The sequence below is a fragment of the Punica granatum genome, chromosome 8, assembly GCF_007655135.1.
Source record: "Punica granatum isolate Tunisia-2019 chromosome 8, ASM765513v2, whole genome shotgun sequence".
Lineage (NCBI taxonomy): Eukaryota > Viridiplantae > Streptophyta > Magnoliopsida > Myrtales > Lythraceae > Punica > Punica granatum.
Genome location: NC_045134.1, coordinates 14,840,956 through 14,856,650, shown reverse-complemented (window position 1 = coordinate 14,856,650; position 15,695 = coordinate 14,840,956). Strand labels below are relative to the sequence as shown.

Genomic DNA, 15,695 nt, shown 5'->3' with positions numbered 1-15,695 from the left:
AGCCCACTGAGATTGGGCCCATACCAACTTCTAGAAAGAGGCCCAAAGCCCATATAAGCTGCTAAATCAGGCCCAAGGAAAAAAAAGACCGTGGCAGGCTTCAACTGAAAAATCGATCCGCCTGCTTCCGAATAAATCAAAAGCTGTTCCCAACGCCCCGTTGAGGAGCAGTGAGCCGCCGGAGTTCTAGAAGATCCGTGAACTGTTCACTTCGAGATTTTTGCGATGGATTTGACCCTGCGGCTGCTGGGCAACCCCGCGATATTTACGTCTTGTTTGATTTCAGAGTGTGATTTTAAAATCACATTGTATCTTAATTCTACCCACAACAAAATAAAATAACTCATACAAAGTCAAAGGGTGGACTTCATTTATATCATTATTTTTTTCCATAACAAAACAAAATAACTCATAGAAAGTTAAAAGATGGGCTCCATTTATACCATTCTTTTTTCCACAACAAAACAAAATAACTTATACCAAGTCAAAAGGTGGACACCATACATAACCATTTATACCACCTTTTTCAAAATCAAAATTATACTTTGAAACCAAATGCAGCATTAGACTGCCCACGCCATTTAATTGATTTCAGGAAAAAGTTGATAGATAAGAAAACATTCGATTTGGTTATCGAAAGATTAATTTATCAGCAATTTGGCCCATCAATAAATTTTGCCAACAATTTGATCATCGAAAGGTTAATTTGTCAATAATTTGGTTCCTCAATGAATTTTGTCTATTCTAGAAAGATTAGCTAGCCAACAATTTGATTCTCGAAAGACCATTTCGTCGAACAATTTAGGCCCGACGTTAACTGACTGTTGATACCATGACGATAATCTGACCTCGAATCTAATATGACACCAAATTTTTGGCAAAATTCATTGAGAAAATTAATCTTTTCAGGATCAAATTATTGACAAAATTCATTAAAGAACCAAATTGTTGACAATTTGATCTTTCAAGATCAAATTGAATGTTCTCTCTTTGATAGTAAAACGGAGTACGAGGGACAACTATGAGTAGCTTTGATATGTTGTCTAGCATTTACATAATCATAGCAGTGAGATGCAGTTTCTCGCGATAAAGAATCAGAGCAGGTCCGTACAGAAGAATACAATTACAAACATTTGCTTCAATTAATAAAACAATATCCTAAACACTAAACTCGGTTATCAACTCATAAATTCTATTAAAAAAAAAGCCTGTAATTATTGGCACAGAGCAAACAGCAGCAGCATTTGCAGCAATTCAAGCGATATGAATTTATGATCTTAAATTAGTCGAGAAAGGGCCGCCTTGCCTTCCCCTTCTTCCACTTCCACTAGATTACTCCTTTACCAGTTCAATGGAAGCTTACATATTTTGAAGCTGCAGAATTTCCCGTTCTTGCTGCATGGTATGAATGGTGACTCGGAGATGGTTCAGAGGGGAGATGCAAAAGAGCTTCTGCGAAATGGAGAATCTGTCCAAGCCCCAGAGTTCATAATCTATCTGACGATATAAGAGTTGATTTCTTAACATCTGCACTAACTTCTATCTGTCTCTGAAGAAGATTCTGAAGATGGAGAAACACTTCTGTTTTTCACGGCTAATGAGCTGTCGCCATCATCTTGCTGCAGCTTATCACTCTCTTCTCAGCAGAAGATTCTGAAGATGGAGAAACACTTCTACTTTTCACGGCTAGTGAGTTGTCGCCATCATCTCGCTGCAGCTTGTCACTCCTTTTCAGCCAGACTCCGTTCCAGTGTCTTCTCCAACCTCCACCAGCGGATCCGTACGTGTTCCATCATCTGATTTCTTACAAATTATCAAATAATTGAGGTGGAGTATTTGAGGACAGTTCAATGCCATCCATATCACTGGCAGTATCTTGTCTCTACTCTTGACCTTCAGCGAGGTTCTTCTCACTGGCTCCCTCTTCATGTTCATCCTCAGAAGATTCAGTAGAACCATGCGCGGAGGTTTTGACGACATTCAGAGCGTCAGTGCTAGAATCTCTCTGCCCATGATCATCAACAAGTTTCTCGTCCACTAGTCCCCCTGCATGTTCGGGAGGTTGAAGTTGAAGATCAGTCACCTTCTCCAATTGCTCGATCCTCCAAATTTCCCCCTCACTTTTATCAGCTGAGGCATCAGAATCAGATTTTGTAAAATTCCACTACAAGTGATTGGGCCTATTTCCAATCCAAAAGTTCAAGCTAGTAAGTTGTAACATTTAATCTCTTATAAAATCACTGACTTCTCTTTACTTTTCCGTGTAAGACAAACACTCTTAACACCCGCCCTCATGTGACAAGGCAACACGTGCCACGTGGACTTTAACATTCGCCCTCAACAACTGACCACGAGCCAGACATTCTCATCCATGCTCGGGCAAGGGGTACAAACCAAATTAATTGTCACGAGTTTCACACTCGGACTTCTAACATGAAACGCACTTTTAACTGCCTCAAAGCTGGACCTGGTCACACACGGGCCAAACACGAAGATAGATTAGACCTGACGTGGTGTGAGTCCACATAAGTGCGCGGAAGCATAGCCCTTTTTGATGCTATGGAAAATTATCGATTGATGGGCAATCCTCTTCTAATTCATTATTGAATAGTACATTAGTTTATATGACAGCCAAATGAGAAAAATAAAATAAGGAACTTCTAACATTCCTACTCGGCCTCTAACACTACAGAATGTAACATAGGAAAGTAGTCTCCTAAATGTGGCCTAATATCATACACAATTATACAATATCTTCAATACTCCCCTCAAGTTGGCGCATGTATGTCCATAATGCCCAACTTGCGAAGAAGAGCCTGAAAACGATCTCGTCCTAGGGCCTCTGTAAATATGTCTGCAAGCTGATAACTACTCGATACGTGCCGTGTGATAATGTGCCCGTTCTTGAGTTGATCACGAATGAAATGACAATCTATTTCTATGTGTTTGGTGCTTTCATGGAAGACGGGATTGGCTGCAGTGTGCATCGCCGCTTGGTTGTCACAATATAACTCCATAGGGCGAGAATGATCCACACCAAGTGATCGTAGAAGTTCTCGAAGCCAGACCAACTCAGCCATAGTGATGGCCATCGAACGATACTATGCTTCAACTGATGATCTACTAACTGTGGTCTCCTTCTTGGTCTTCCAAGAAATAGGGCAGCCACCTAATGTCACAAATTAACCTATGATCGATCATCAAGTCATTGAACACCATGCCCAATTCGCATCATAATAAGCCCGCAATTGAAGGTCATTCAAGCAAGTAAATAAAATTCCCTGCTCGGGACTCTGCTTGAGGTATCTCACGACTCGAAGAACAGCCTCTCAATGCGGTTGCTTAGGCAATTGCAGGAACTACGAGAGGATATGCACAAAGTAACATAATTTTGGGCATGTAACAGTAAGATAAATCAGCTAACCAATAAGACGTCAATAACGCTCCGGTTCAGGGAAGACTCATTGGAATCCTCTCTAAGTCGATGTTGTTGTTCCATCGGAAATAAAGATGGCTTGCTAACGAGTTTCCACACTCGAATAGAATATCCATAGTGTATTTCCTCTGGGATAGAAAGATCTCGTTAGGCTTGTGAGCCACCTCAATCCCAAGAAAATATTTCAGTGATCCAGGATCCTTAATGCGAAATTGTTGCCCTAAAAATTCTTGAAAATCGAGCAAGCATCCGAACTGTTGCTTGCCAATATCATATCGTCAACATAAATCAACACAACCAGTGAGACATCTCCAAGGAAATAAGTGAACAATGAATGATCTGCCTCCGATTGCTGAAAGCCATATGCGAGTAATGCAGAAACGAATTTTGCATACCAATTTTTGGAGGTTTCTTGAAATTCGTAGAGGGACTTATGTAGACGACACACCTGCCCACTTCTATCCGATGAAAAACCTAGTGGCAACTACATATATGCCTCCTCATAGAGGTCTCCATGTAGGAAGGTCTTATGGACATCAATTTGGTGAAGCTCCCAATCACAAGCGAGAGAAATTGCAAGAAGGCATCGAACAGTAACCAATTTGGCCATTAGAGCAAAAGTTTCATGATAGTCTAGGCCTTCGACCTGTGTGAAATCCTTCACCACGAGACGTGCCTTGTATCTCTCAATACCTCCATCTACATGATACTTGATTTTATATACCCATTTGCACCATATTGCTTTCTTTCCGGGGGGGCCAAAGTCTAGAGACTCCAAGTGCAATTATCCTCCAAGGCCTTGATTTCATGAGCCATGGCTTCTCTCCGCCTCTCATCTTTCACGGCCTATGTCTAAGAGCTCGGCTCCATGTTACTATCAAGAGCTGCTACAAAGCTTTTGTGAGTCTTTGATAATCGATTATTACTGATATGGTTATGCAAGGGATGAACCGTACTAGAAGAGCTTCTGACGAGAGAAGGTGAGTTGAGCTTGGGGTGTACTGCCATATAACAAATAAGATCATTAAACTTAGCAGGTGTCTTTCCCTTGGTGATTCTGTTCGACCTTATGACAACCGATGCCTGTTCTGCATCGCTGACATCTTCTGTATCATGAGTCAGATATTGGTCTACCTGTTGGGCTGAATCAATAGACTGCTCGATGGACTGCTCTCCCTTTGTCTCTTTTTGAGCCGATTATGTGTTTTGGATGTGTCCAGTATCTTGGATGGCAATTTCTGTTCAAATCTGTCCTCGACCCCACAATGAATCTGTAGAATATTCCACTGCGCCTATAAGTAATTTGGCTCATCTTCAACCCAAAAGCTTGAGCTGGTAGGTTGTGAAATCCAATCTCTTACAAACCCGTGGATTTCTCTTTAATCTCAACACTCGCCCTCACGTAACACAATGTGGTCTTCACCATTTACCTACACATGCTGCGCGAACACATAAACAACTGCCCTCAACAAGGCTCATCTCCAACCCAAAAGCTCGAGCTGGTAAGTTGTGAAACCCAATCTCTTATAAACTCATGGAGTCTTCACATGGCACCGTATGGTCTTTCTCACCTACACGTGCTGCGTGAACAAATAGACACCCGAGCTCAACGACATACCTCGAGCCGGGCTCCTTCAACAAGTTACCTTGAGCCGAGCACTCTTCTCTTCCGGACATGAGCCTCAACAACCTCGAGGTGATCTTTCTCTTCCATACTCGGGCAAAGGGGGTCAAACCAACTGGGAGCTGCGCTTTTCACTTTCGGACTCGAACTTCACTAGCCACGAGTTCCACAATTGGGCCTGTTGTAATGTGAGTCCCCACACGGGCGCGAAAGCCGAACTTGCTCTAATACCATGTGAAATTTTACTGGACCTACAAGCTACTGAACTCATCTCCAACCCAAAAGTTAGAGCTAGTAGGCTGTGACATCCAACCTTTTATAAACTCGTGAATTTCTCTTTAATTTTTCCGTGCGGAATAATCGCTCTCACCAAATTTCCTTTCAACGGGTGACTCTAAGCTTTCTATCCTTTGATGATGAAGACTAGACGACTCATCAAAATGTTGATCGTTTCTAGATTCTTGGAATGCACTAATCTCACTTTTATCACTTGCGATATCAGAATCCAATTCTTTTCTGAGGGTGTCTTTGAGGTCGGGAAGTAGCAAAATCTGTGAATTTATTATGCGAAGTTTTATTCCTATTGTAAATTATGTATATATCTATGCATACCATACTAAGATAACCGTTGATTAGGCTTTCCTTTTATTTCATAAGTCTTGGATGTATACATACCGGTTGAATGAATAACAAATGTATCTTCTTCTGGTCAAATTCTCTCTTCGATAATCTTTTCCTTTGTTCCAATTCTGGTTCTTGACATGGTATCAGAGCATTGATCCTGAAGGAAATCATCAAGCTCTTCATTGCCGGCTGTTCTTGGTCGAGCTTCCATTTTACCAGTCTCTGAACTGAGCGTCAACTCATTCTTCCCTCCTGTCATCTCTCTTATGAACCATTGAAATATCGAAGAATGCAGACAATAGTACCTCTAGTGCAAGCATGCCACCAGCATATATCCTCTCTCCCTCAGATGGTCTCGGGACTCAACTCATCTCCTGCAAACTGAACGGCAGGAATTATAATACCTGGTCACAGGCTATGCAGATCGCATTACAAGCAAAGAACAAACTCAACTTTATTGAAGGCAGAGTGAAACAACCGGCAGAGGGAGAGCCTTACCACGAGCAGTGGGTAACATGCAACTCAATGCTCGTTTCTTGGATTTTCAATCATTTAGATGAAGAGTTGCAAAATTCTGTGGCTGGAGTAAAGAATGCCAAAATTCTCTGGGATGATCTCAGGGAACGTTTCTCATAAGGTAATAAAAGCAGAATTCACCAACTCAAAACTGACATTTGTTTGCTCATACAGGACAGGAAATCGGTTTCTGAATATTACTCAAAATTAAAGAGTCTATGGGACGAATTGGAATTGTACCTTGATTTGCCAGCCTGCACCTGTGACGCCGGTGCTCAAATAGCTGCCCAGAAGGAGAAAGAGAAGGTTCACCAATTTTTAATCGGACTCAAACCTGAGTTTTCCACTATTCGGTCGCAAATCCTGAGCATGGACCTCTGTCAAATGTCAATCGCGCTCATTCCATGGCCGCGCATGATGAAGCTCAATGTTTGATTGCTCAAGGAAGGGATTCTACCTCCGAAGTGATGGGATTTGTCGCCAAAATCGCGACCGATTCAACTGGTGGAAACCCTAATTTCATAGGCGATTTCAAGCCTCGAGGCCGACCATTTTGCGACTATTGCGGACGAAACGGGCACCATCGGGCCACTTGCTATCAACTTCATGGCTACCCGAGCTCCGAGCAATCGAACCAAAGGAATTTGAAGGGCAGTTCCTCGGTGCAATCTCGGCCGGGAGGAAGCAGAGGGCAGTAATCTTCTTCGATTGCTCTGCAACAACGTAGGGGGAGCGTCGAGCATTCCCATTATGGAGGCCCATATTCGATTGGCCCATTACAGTCACGATCGGCCCAATACAATCGGGGGCAGTGGAGGCCCAACCAGTCTTCTCACCAATCTTTTACTCAGAGCTCGGTTAATTATACTGCGGCCCAAGCCCATGCGGAACAACCTACCGATCTCAGTAAACTGGCCCATTTATCCGAGGCCCAGTTGCAACAACTAGTCTCAATGGTCTCATGTGATGACGGTGAGATTAATCGATTAAGTGGTGAGAATTTTATGCCCATTACTTCCGAGCTTAATTGGATTATTGATTCTGGAGTTTCGCGACACATGACTAGTAGTTTGGATAATCTATTTGATGTTACTCCTATTATTAATGGTCTGATTATCCATGTTATGAATGGAACAACGCAAGCCAATTTTATGGGCAAGGTGTCATTTGGAGTAAATCTGGTTCTTCATAATGTCCTTTATGTGTCGGATTTTAATTGCAATTTATTGTCCGTGGCTCAGTTAGTTCAAGAACATAATTGTAGTGTATGCTACATCTCTGGTCTTTGTTTGATTCAGGACCACACCTTGGGGAGTACGATTGGAGTGGGTGAACTTCACGAGGGTCTGGCTTCTACGACGAGTGTCTTCATTGATCCAGAGACTACGGGCAATGAGAGCAGATGGTGAAGATATTTGGCACAAGCGGTTGGGTCATCCTTCTCCTCGTATTCAATTCAAGAATAATTCTGTTACTATGCATTCATAAAAAAATAATGCACACGGTGACATATGTTACCGAGCGAAACATACACGTTCCAGTTTTCCCAATAGTTCAAATAAAGCTTCTTTTCCATTCCAGTTGATTCATTGTGACATATGGGGACCTTATAAGGTTTCATCTATTTCTGGTGCACCATATTTTTTGTCGATTGTGGATGATTATAGCGGCGGTATATGGGTTTACTTGTTACGGGAAAAGTCGGAGGTACAAGGTTTCCTGATCAATTTTTGCAAGCTTATTAGAAACCAATTTGATCGAACAGTAAAAACAGTGCGTAGTGACAATGGATCAGAATTCATGAGTCGAGTTGTTCAATACTACTTTTCCAAAAATGACATCATTCACCAGACTTCGTGTACAGACACGCCTCAACAAAATGGGCTGGTCGAACGTAAGCACCGTCATTCTCAATGTTGCCCGGGCATTAATGTTTCAAGCTTCACTTCTTATTGATTTTTGGGGAGAATGTATTTCAGCAGCGGCACACCTCATCAATCTTACACCCTCGGGAATCTTGTCAGGAAAGACACCATTTGAAATCCTTTTTCGTAAAAAGCCGGATTATCAACATATTCGTGTCTTTGGGTGTCTCTGCTATGCGCATCATAATTCTCGTGTCAAGGATAAATTTGGGTCACACTCGAGAAAGTGCATCTTCATTGGGTACCCTTTTAGGAAGAAAAGTTGGCGGGTTTATGACTTGGAGAATCGTAAGGTCTTTATTTCTCGAGATGTCCACTTTAATGAGGTCGATTTTCCATTCAGCAAAGAACAATCCACTGATTCGACTAATACGAACATTTGTTTCTTAGATGCTCCCAACCCAGATATTCAAGGGGAGTTTTTCGGCCCGATTCAATCAAATCCGGCCCAAGGCACATCTTCCAGGCCTGCTAACTCCAGTCCAAAAGCAGCCATGCGCGGAACTGGACTTCCGCTTCGTCCGGCCCAATTCTCGTCAGCTAAGCTCAGTCACCCATCTTCTTCCGCTCAGCCCGTTCTCTCTGTCTCTTTGACCGACCCAATAGAAATTGGGCCCACTCCAGCCCAGTCCCCATCTGCTGAGTCTGTCCCCGTTTCTTCAGATCTCACTGCTCCGCTCGACTCGATAACTGACCCAGCACCCGGTCCATCTTCTACCAACCCGACATAGAGTATTGCTCATTCTAAGACTTCTCAGAATATTCGTTAACCGAGTTGGCTAAAGGATTTTGTCTCTCACACTGCTCGTTGCTTTGATTATCCCCCCCAATCAAATCACCCGCTCCATCGCACTTTTCAGGTACATCTCATCCTCTAGAGCATTTTCTTACCTATTCTGACATTGATGCCACACAGTTATCTTTTCTTACTGCTATTGATTCCGACATGGAGCCAAGGACTTACTCAGAAGCAGCAAAAGATCCACGATGGCGTCTCACTATGGCAGATGAAATTCGTGCTCTCGGGGATAACGACACTTGGGTTCTTTAGTCACTTCCTCATGGGAAGATACCCATTGGCTGTAAATGGGTTTTCAATATTAAAAGGCGGACGGATGGCACTATAGAGCGCTATAAAGCTCGACTCGTGGCCAAGGGCTTCACGCAGATCGAAGGAGTAGATTTCCACGAGACTTTCGCTCCAGTAGCAAAATTGGTAACAGTATGTTGTTTATTGACTATTGATGTTACTAAGCAGTGGGAGATGCATCGGCTCGATGTTAACAATGCTTTTCTCCATGGTGACTTAGATGAGGAAGTTCACATGTCCCTCCCTCCCGGTTTTCGTTCATCCCATACCGATCAGGTTTGCTGGCTACAAAAGTCTCTATATGGTCTTTGTCAAGCCTCTCGAAATTGGTATTTCAAGTTCGCCACAACTCTCATTCAGTATGGCTTTCAGCAATCAGAGGCCGACCACTCTCTGTTCATCTTCCCTCATGATGGTGTTTTTCTAGCCATTCTTGTTTATGTAGATGATATGATCCTTGTGACTAATGATTTTGTCTCTTGTGCCCGCTTTAAGGATTATCTTCTTCAATACTTCCATATTAAGGATCTAGGTCGTTTGTCTTATTTTTTGGGGATAGAGATTATTCAGAGTAGTTCTGGTCTCTTCCTCAATCAGCGAAAGTATACTCTGGATATTCTTACTGAGGCTGGCATATTAGGTTCTCGACCTGCCTATTTTCCTATGGAACAACAACTCCAGTTATCTCAAGACAGTGGCGATCCCATTTCTGATCCGGGCCAGTATTGTTGCCTTATTAGACGTCTCTTGTATCTCACCATCACCAGGCCAGAGCTTTGTTATCCTATTCATATCCTATCCCAGTTCTTGCAAGATCCTCGCCAAGGCCACTGGGACGCTGCCATGAGAGTGCTTCTCTACCTTAAGCAGTCTCCTGGACAAGGAATTTTTCTTCGGCCTACATCTTTGTCTTTAACAGCTTATTGTGATGCGGATTGGGCTAGTTGGCCCATGACTCGACGATCTTTGATTGGATATTTCATCACTTTAGGAAAAAGCCCAATCTCTTGGAAGACCAAAAAGCAAACAACGCTTTCCAAGTCTTAATGCAAATCGTAGCACGACTTCAAGGGATCCAGTTCAAGTTCCAATTGGACCGATTACCCGAGCACGAGCAAAGAAGTTTAAAGATGAACTCAATGGCCTGATTCAAGAGGTTTGGGCTCAAGCAAATTCATGGAGGCCCATTGGACATGAATCACGTGATCAACAAAGATCCATCAACATGATTCAAGTTATAAAAGATTCCGGACAAGGCTAAATTCAGCAAGTATTTGAGGAAGCTTCTAGAATATTTGATGATCAAGAGAAGATATCATCAGATTTATTTAAAATTGAAATCTCATGGAGATATTCTAGGGATATTTAGATTTCATATCTTTATAGATTATGTCATATCTCTATCGATATTTTAGGTTTTATTTTCCTTATCTATAGGAGGAGATATGACCAGATTAAGATTACTTTATGTCTATATATATTCATCTTAGTGAATTTTAATAAAAAAATGAACATTCAGAAAATTGTGAGAGTATTCTTTTTGGTTCTTGAAGAACTAATTCGAACTCATCGGAAGTTTCCGTAGCGTTCATCATCAACTTATCAAACGGCTTTCCACCACTGTTTGTGGCGTCTTCATTGACTTATCAAACGGCTTTCCAGCACCGTTTGTGGCGTCTTCCTATATACCGAGGTTCTTGTTTCGCAATAAACAACGGGTTGAGCTCAGTTATACCAAGGTTCTTGTTTATGTTGTAAACAACAGGTTGAGGGTTCGTCAATCAAATCTGACCGTGGAACGATCTTGGGTTCCTTTAGTTGTCGGGTCTCGTCATTCTTGGCGAGAATCGCATCAAGTTTTCCACTGAGGCTGAATACCCAGCTATGGCAGCCACTGTCAGTGAACTCTTATGGCTTCGTTGTCTCCTCAGCTCTCTTGGCATTTATCATGCTGGCCCGATGCGTTTGATCTGTGATAATCAAGCGGCTCTTCACTAGCTTATAACCCAGTCTTTCATGAGCGCACCAAACATATTGAGATAGATTGCCACTACATTAGGCAACATCTGTGCTCTGGAGCTATAGAACATCCCATGTGTCTACGCGCTTTCCACTGGCAAATATATTCACTAAGGCACTTGGACGTGATCAATTTCGTTTCTCCTCAACAAGTTGGGAATTCGTAATCCTCATTCTCCAACTTGGGAAGTATTATGGGAAGTATTTATTCCTATTGTAAATTATGTATATATCTATGCATGCCATACTAAGATAACCGTTGATTAGGCTTTCCTTTTATTTCATTAGTCTTGGGTGTATATATACCGGTTGAATGAATAACAAATGTATCTTCTTCTGGTCAAATCCTCTCTTCGATAATCTTTTCCTTTGTTCCAATTCCGGTTCTTGACAGAATTCATCATCTTCAGAATAATTTCCAGATCTAAGACCCTTCTCGACTTGATCATCTTCCTCTGACGTTTCTTGCTGTGGAACTGACAGCAGCCCTGTTGGTAGAAGCTGGAAAGGACTGGAAATCCCAATGATCTTCCTCTTCTTCTTGCTCGTCCTCTTTTTCCACAGCCTCCTCCTCCTGGGACTGATCTTGGGTAGATCTTGAGAGATCCTTCCCTACACTTTCCACCTTCGGTATAGGCAACTTTATCTCCAGGTGTGGGGCTGCTGGTTTGAATTGTAGAGGGTTGTGATCCTGTGCTACCGATGCCTGGATATATCCTAAATTGAAGGAAATTTTTGTCATGAATCTCAAATAACAAACCAATTTGGCTCTCCACAAATGAAGCCTCTCTAGACACTTCTGGGACAAGGGAGGATTGAAGAGAAAAGACAAAAACAGAATAAACAGGACACCTGAAGTTGCTGACTCTGTGCTATAGGCATAGACAGCTACGCATCCTTGAAGTGAACTGCTGAAGAAGGAATCTGAGCAAGATGAGAAACTAGTTTGATTGCAATGCTTCTTATATCATTGATTCCCTGCCATTAGTGTGCAAAACAGGCAATAGATTATGAGAAACAACCGAAGGTCATTTAAATTAGAGTCTGAAGCTCTTTTATTGATCAGAAAGAAGAAAAAGGAAATTCTACCTCAGAATAACCTTCTTCATGGACGGGGAAAACTACGATAACAGCTTCCAGAAGGAGGGTCATGAAACCCCTCTGGCAGCCACTATTTTTGGAAATGGTCTGCGAGACCACTAAAATTCTCAAGCGCTCACCCACAATAGCTGCAGATTCTTTGGTTACAGGTTTCTGCATCAACAGCATGAAGAATTCCTTGAGGAGGATCACTCAAAGCATAATAAATGAATGGAAATTTTAGATTTATTTATCAATAGGAACCTGTAAAATCTTCAGGACTATGGAAGATATATCTTTGATTAGCTCTACAGTGAAGAATAACAAGAAACCATTCTCCTCAACATTAGTTTCTCTCTGTAACATGCCTCTCAGTACTTGCAATCCGATTGCTTGAACCTGCCAAAGAATGCAGATTCAAAATAAGGTATCATGAGCAAGGCAGCAAACATAAATCAGAAGGATATAGATATATCACCTGTATGCTCGAGTTTGAAAGAACTTCATGCGCAGATTGTGTCCCATGTTTAAGAATAGTGTAGTGAGAATTCCCATCAGTTCTCTCAAAGACTCATGTACGAGCTTTGCAATAACAACGGTTTGTTCGAAAGTAAAGGCGAGCTTAGTCTGAATCAATTTTCGGGCATCAGACTTCTTATTCTCAAGCAAATGAATCCTGCTTATGCAGGCCTTAGTCAGATGAGTAATCTCATTAAGGGTAGCTTCGAAAAATGCCAACAAACAGGAAGCTGCTTCATCAGCATCAAGTTTAAACTTGTCTGCAACACAAATTTGGTGTGTTATTATTACTCTATTAGCATTATTACATAAAAGAAACCTATACAATTTTGCCTATAAAAAAGAAAGTCAATACTTGACACTCAGGATCTTCAGTAGATCCGACCTTGATGATAACTAGAAAGTATGAAGGTATAATGATCAGGAGCTACTTTAACTAGAGACAAGTATAATTGAAAAATTTAGTATCTCATCACAAGCAAGGCTCTTCAACAAGGAATTTGTGCACTTTACGAAGTCATTCACTTTCAAAAAGCATGACTCAGTCAGAGAAGCTCTACTACACTTGTAACCGATCAATAGTAAAGCCAGAACCACTGATTTTAATTGCATCTGCAATTGAACAAGGAACATAAAAATGAAAATTGAAAATCGGCATCATGTTATTACTCATCGTAGAGCCAATAAAAGAAACCAGATTTTATAACCACAAAACATCAATAATGGATCTCTCTAGACCCATCTCTGGTTTCAGGCATTTAACAAGTGTCTTTACAGCCATTAGTGTTGGAGCTATCAGATCATCCCAGTTCGTGCAATCCGTTGGAACTGCATCAGCACTGAATATATACCATAAGTCTGATTTGAAGAAAAAAGAAACCAAATGTGAACAAGTTTTAAGTTCACTGAGTTACCTTTTAAATGCATCGAAGAGGTAGGCTAGACAAAGTTCAATAGCCAAACAAGAGAAATTCTCTTCTTCAAGAAAATCTTCAGGGCAGCTTTTCACGATCTGTATATGGGGAAAAAAATGTCAAATTTGTAAATTGAAAATCTAGGAGAGTAAACACATCAATTGAGAACCCATAAACCTGTCTCTCTGACTAACTGTAATCAAGCAAGTCTAGGAGTTCATAGAATCCAGGTGGCAGCATCTACTATTTCTACATGATGAACATTAGGTGTTCTTTTTCCTTTTTTTCCCCCCCTCCTTTCAAAGGGATTGAAAGCATAACTTCAATAATATATATATATATATATAAGCAAAAAAGGCCTTTCATCCCAATAACTAGAGTGTACATCATTAATTTATTCACTAATTCAATGTAAAATCAGCGCCGGGCACAGTTCTTATTCCATATATTCGTTCCCCATGTAAATTCTGGAATGAATTTCAAATAATTTCCAGATTTTTGTGGATGGTCACCTGGGACAAAACTGATATTGCAAGACTGTTCCATGAAGTAACCGCGTGAATAAAATATGCAAATACCTACATCCAAGAGAAATACAGAAACTTTAAGCACGTAACTGTGAAAACCACAAACCTGCATTAGATGCAGCCAAAACTTGTGGCACTCAATCAGTGATAAGGCACTAGAGAGATAAGAATAGTTTGATACCTGCAATAGTTCTTGGCAGATCTCCACTGTCAGAAATCCTGCACTGAAGGACCTCTCAGTTGCCAGAAACTGGAAAACTGGCAACACAACCTCATGCAATTTCATGTTTGCATTACTTGTCTCTTCAATCACTGAGTCTCCAATAAAACTACCTTTTGCAAAACTTAAAAGTGTCACCTTTTGATGGTCCGATACTTGTTGCCTGCCAAAAAGAATCAGCAGCGAAAAGCCCAAGAGACATCGATATTCTTCAGATCTTAATTCAACCATGTCGAACCCAGATATCACACTATCCTCCTGTGTAATCTGAACAGTCTTAATAGCATCTTCATTCCCATCATCATTCGTAGGAACTCCATCAAGAGCAAGTGCCTGCAGAATAACTGGCCATGCTTCCTTGAAACAAGGTTCCAGTTCAGTAGAAACCAGCGGCGCTTGAAGTCCATCCAGGAATGGGCTCCACTGCTAGGAGTTGGAATATTTTTAAATGAATGTGATATTAAGTTTTTTCTGCATTTTTATAAAGTAGCAAAAGAAGAAATAAAGAAAGGAAATAGAGAAGTAAAGGCTCTGAAATTTACGTTCTTCCTGAGATGCAAGGCAGATATAACAGTGGTCTCTCAGGATCCTGATCCAGTAGTTCCCAAGAATTTGGGAATTCTTTGCAAATAGTGGCAGAAGTGCTGCATACTCTTGCAGAATTTCAGCATGGTGTCTCCTTAAGAACGCATTTGTGTAACATTTGAGAGAAGCATGGGCAGCGGGAAGCTGTATCTTGATCTGTTTTTCCATCAATAAGGAAGAAATACAGAAGTAAGAACAATCTAGAGGACTTCTTTTCATGAGAGTGGGAAAGAGGTAAAAGACTTGATAGAATGATCAACTAAGCATACCTTGCAGGAAACTCATTCTGCAAATGAAGGATAGAAGAGGCCATCAAAATCATCCGGTGGACGAGAAATCAATTGAAAAATGCATTTGATCGCAACTTGGTCAGTAGCTATTAGGCCACTAGTCAATATCTGAAAGAAACCTTGGAATGTTAATAAACAACAGGAAAAAAAAAAGGAGAAAGAAAAAGAAAACCATCATGGGGGGAAAAAGCCATAAGAAGAAAGCTGACCAGCCAGCTGCAACCCTGCTTCCAAAAGAATTGGTCCGGATGAGGTATATAAAGTGGTTCTAACTGCAGAAACTATGTTCATTAAATGTCTCACAAACAGCAAAATGAAAATTCGGT

General features: G+C 41.3%; 1 pseudogene; it reads right to left on the bottom strand.

Moving 5' to 3' along the window:
- Positions 1-11,474: 11,474 nt before the first annotated feature.
- Positions 11,475-15,478, bottom strand: LOC116188766 (annotated as a pseudogene).
- Positions 15,479-15,695: the final 217 nt, after the last annotated feature.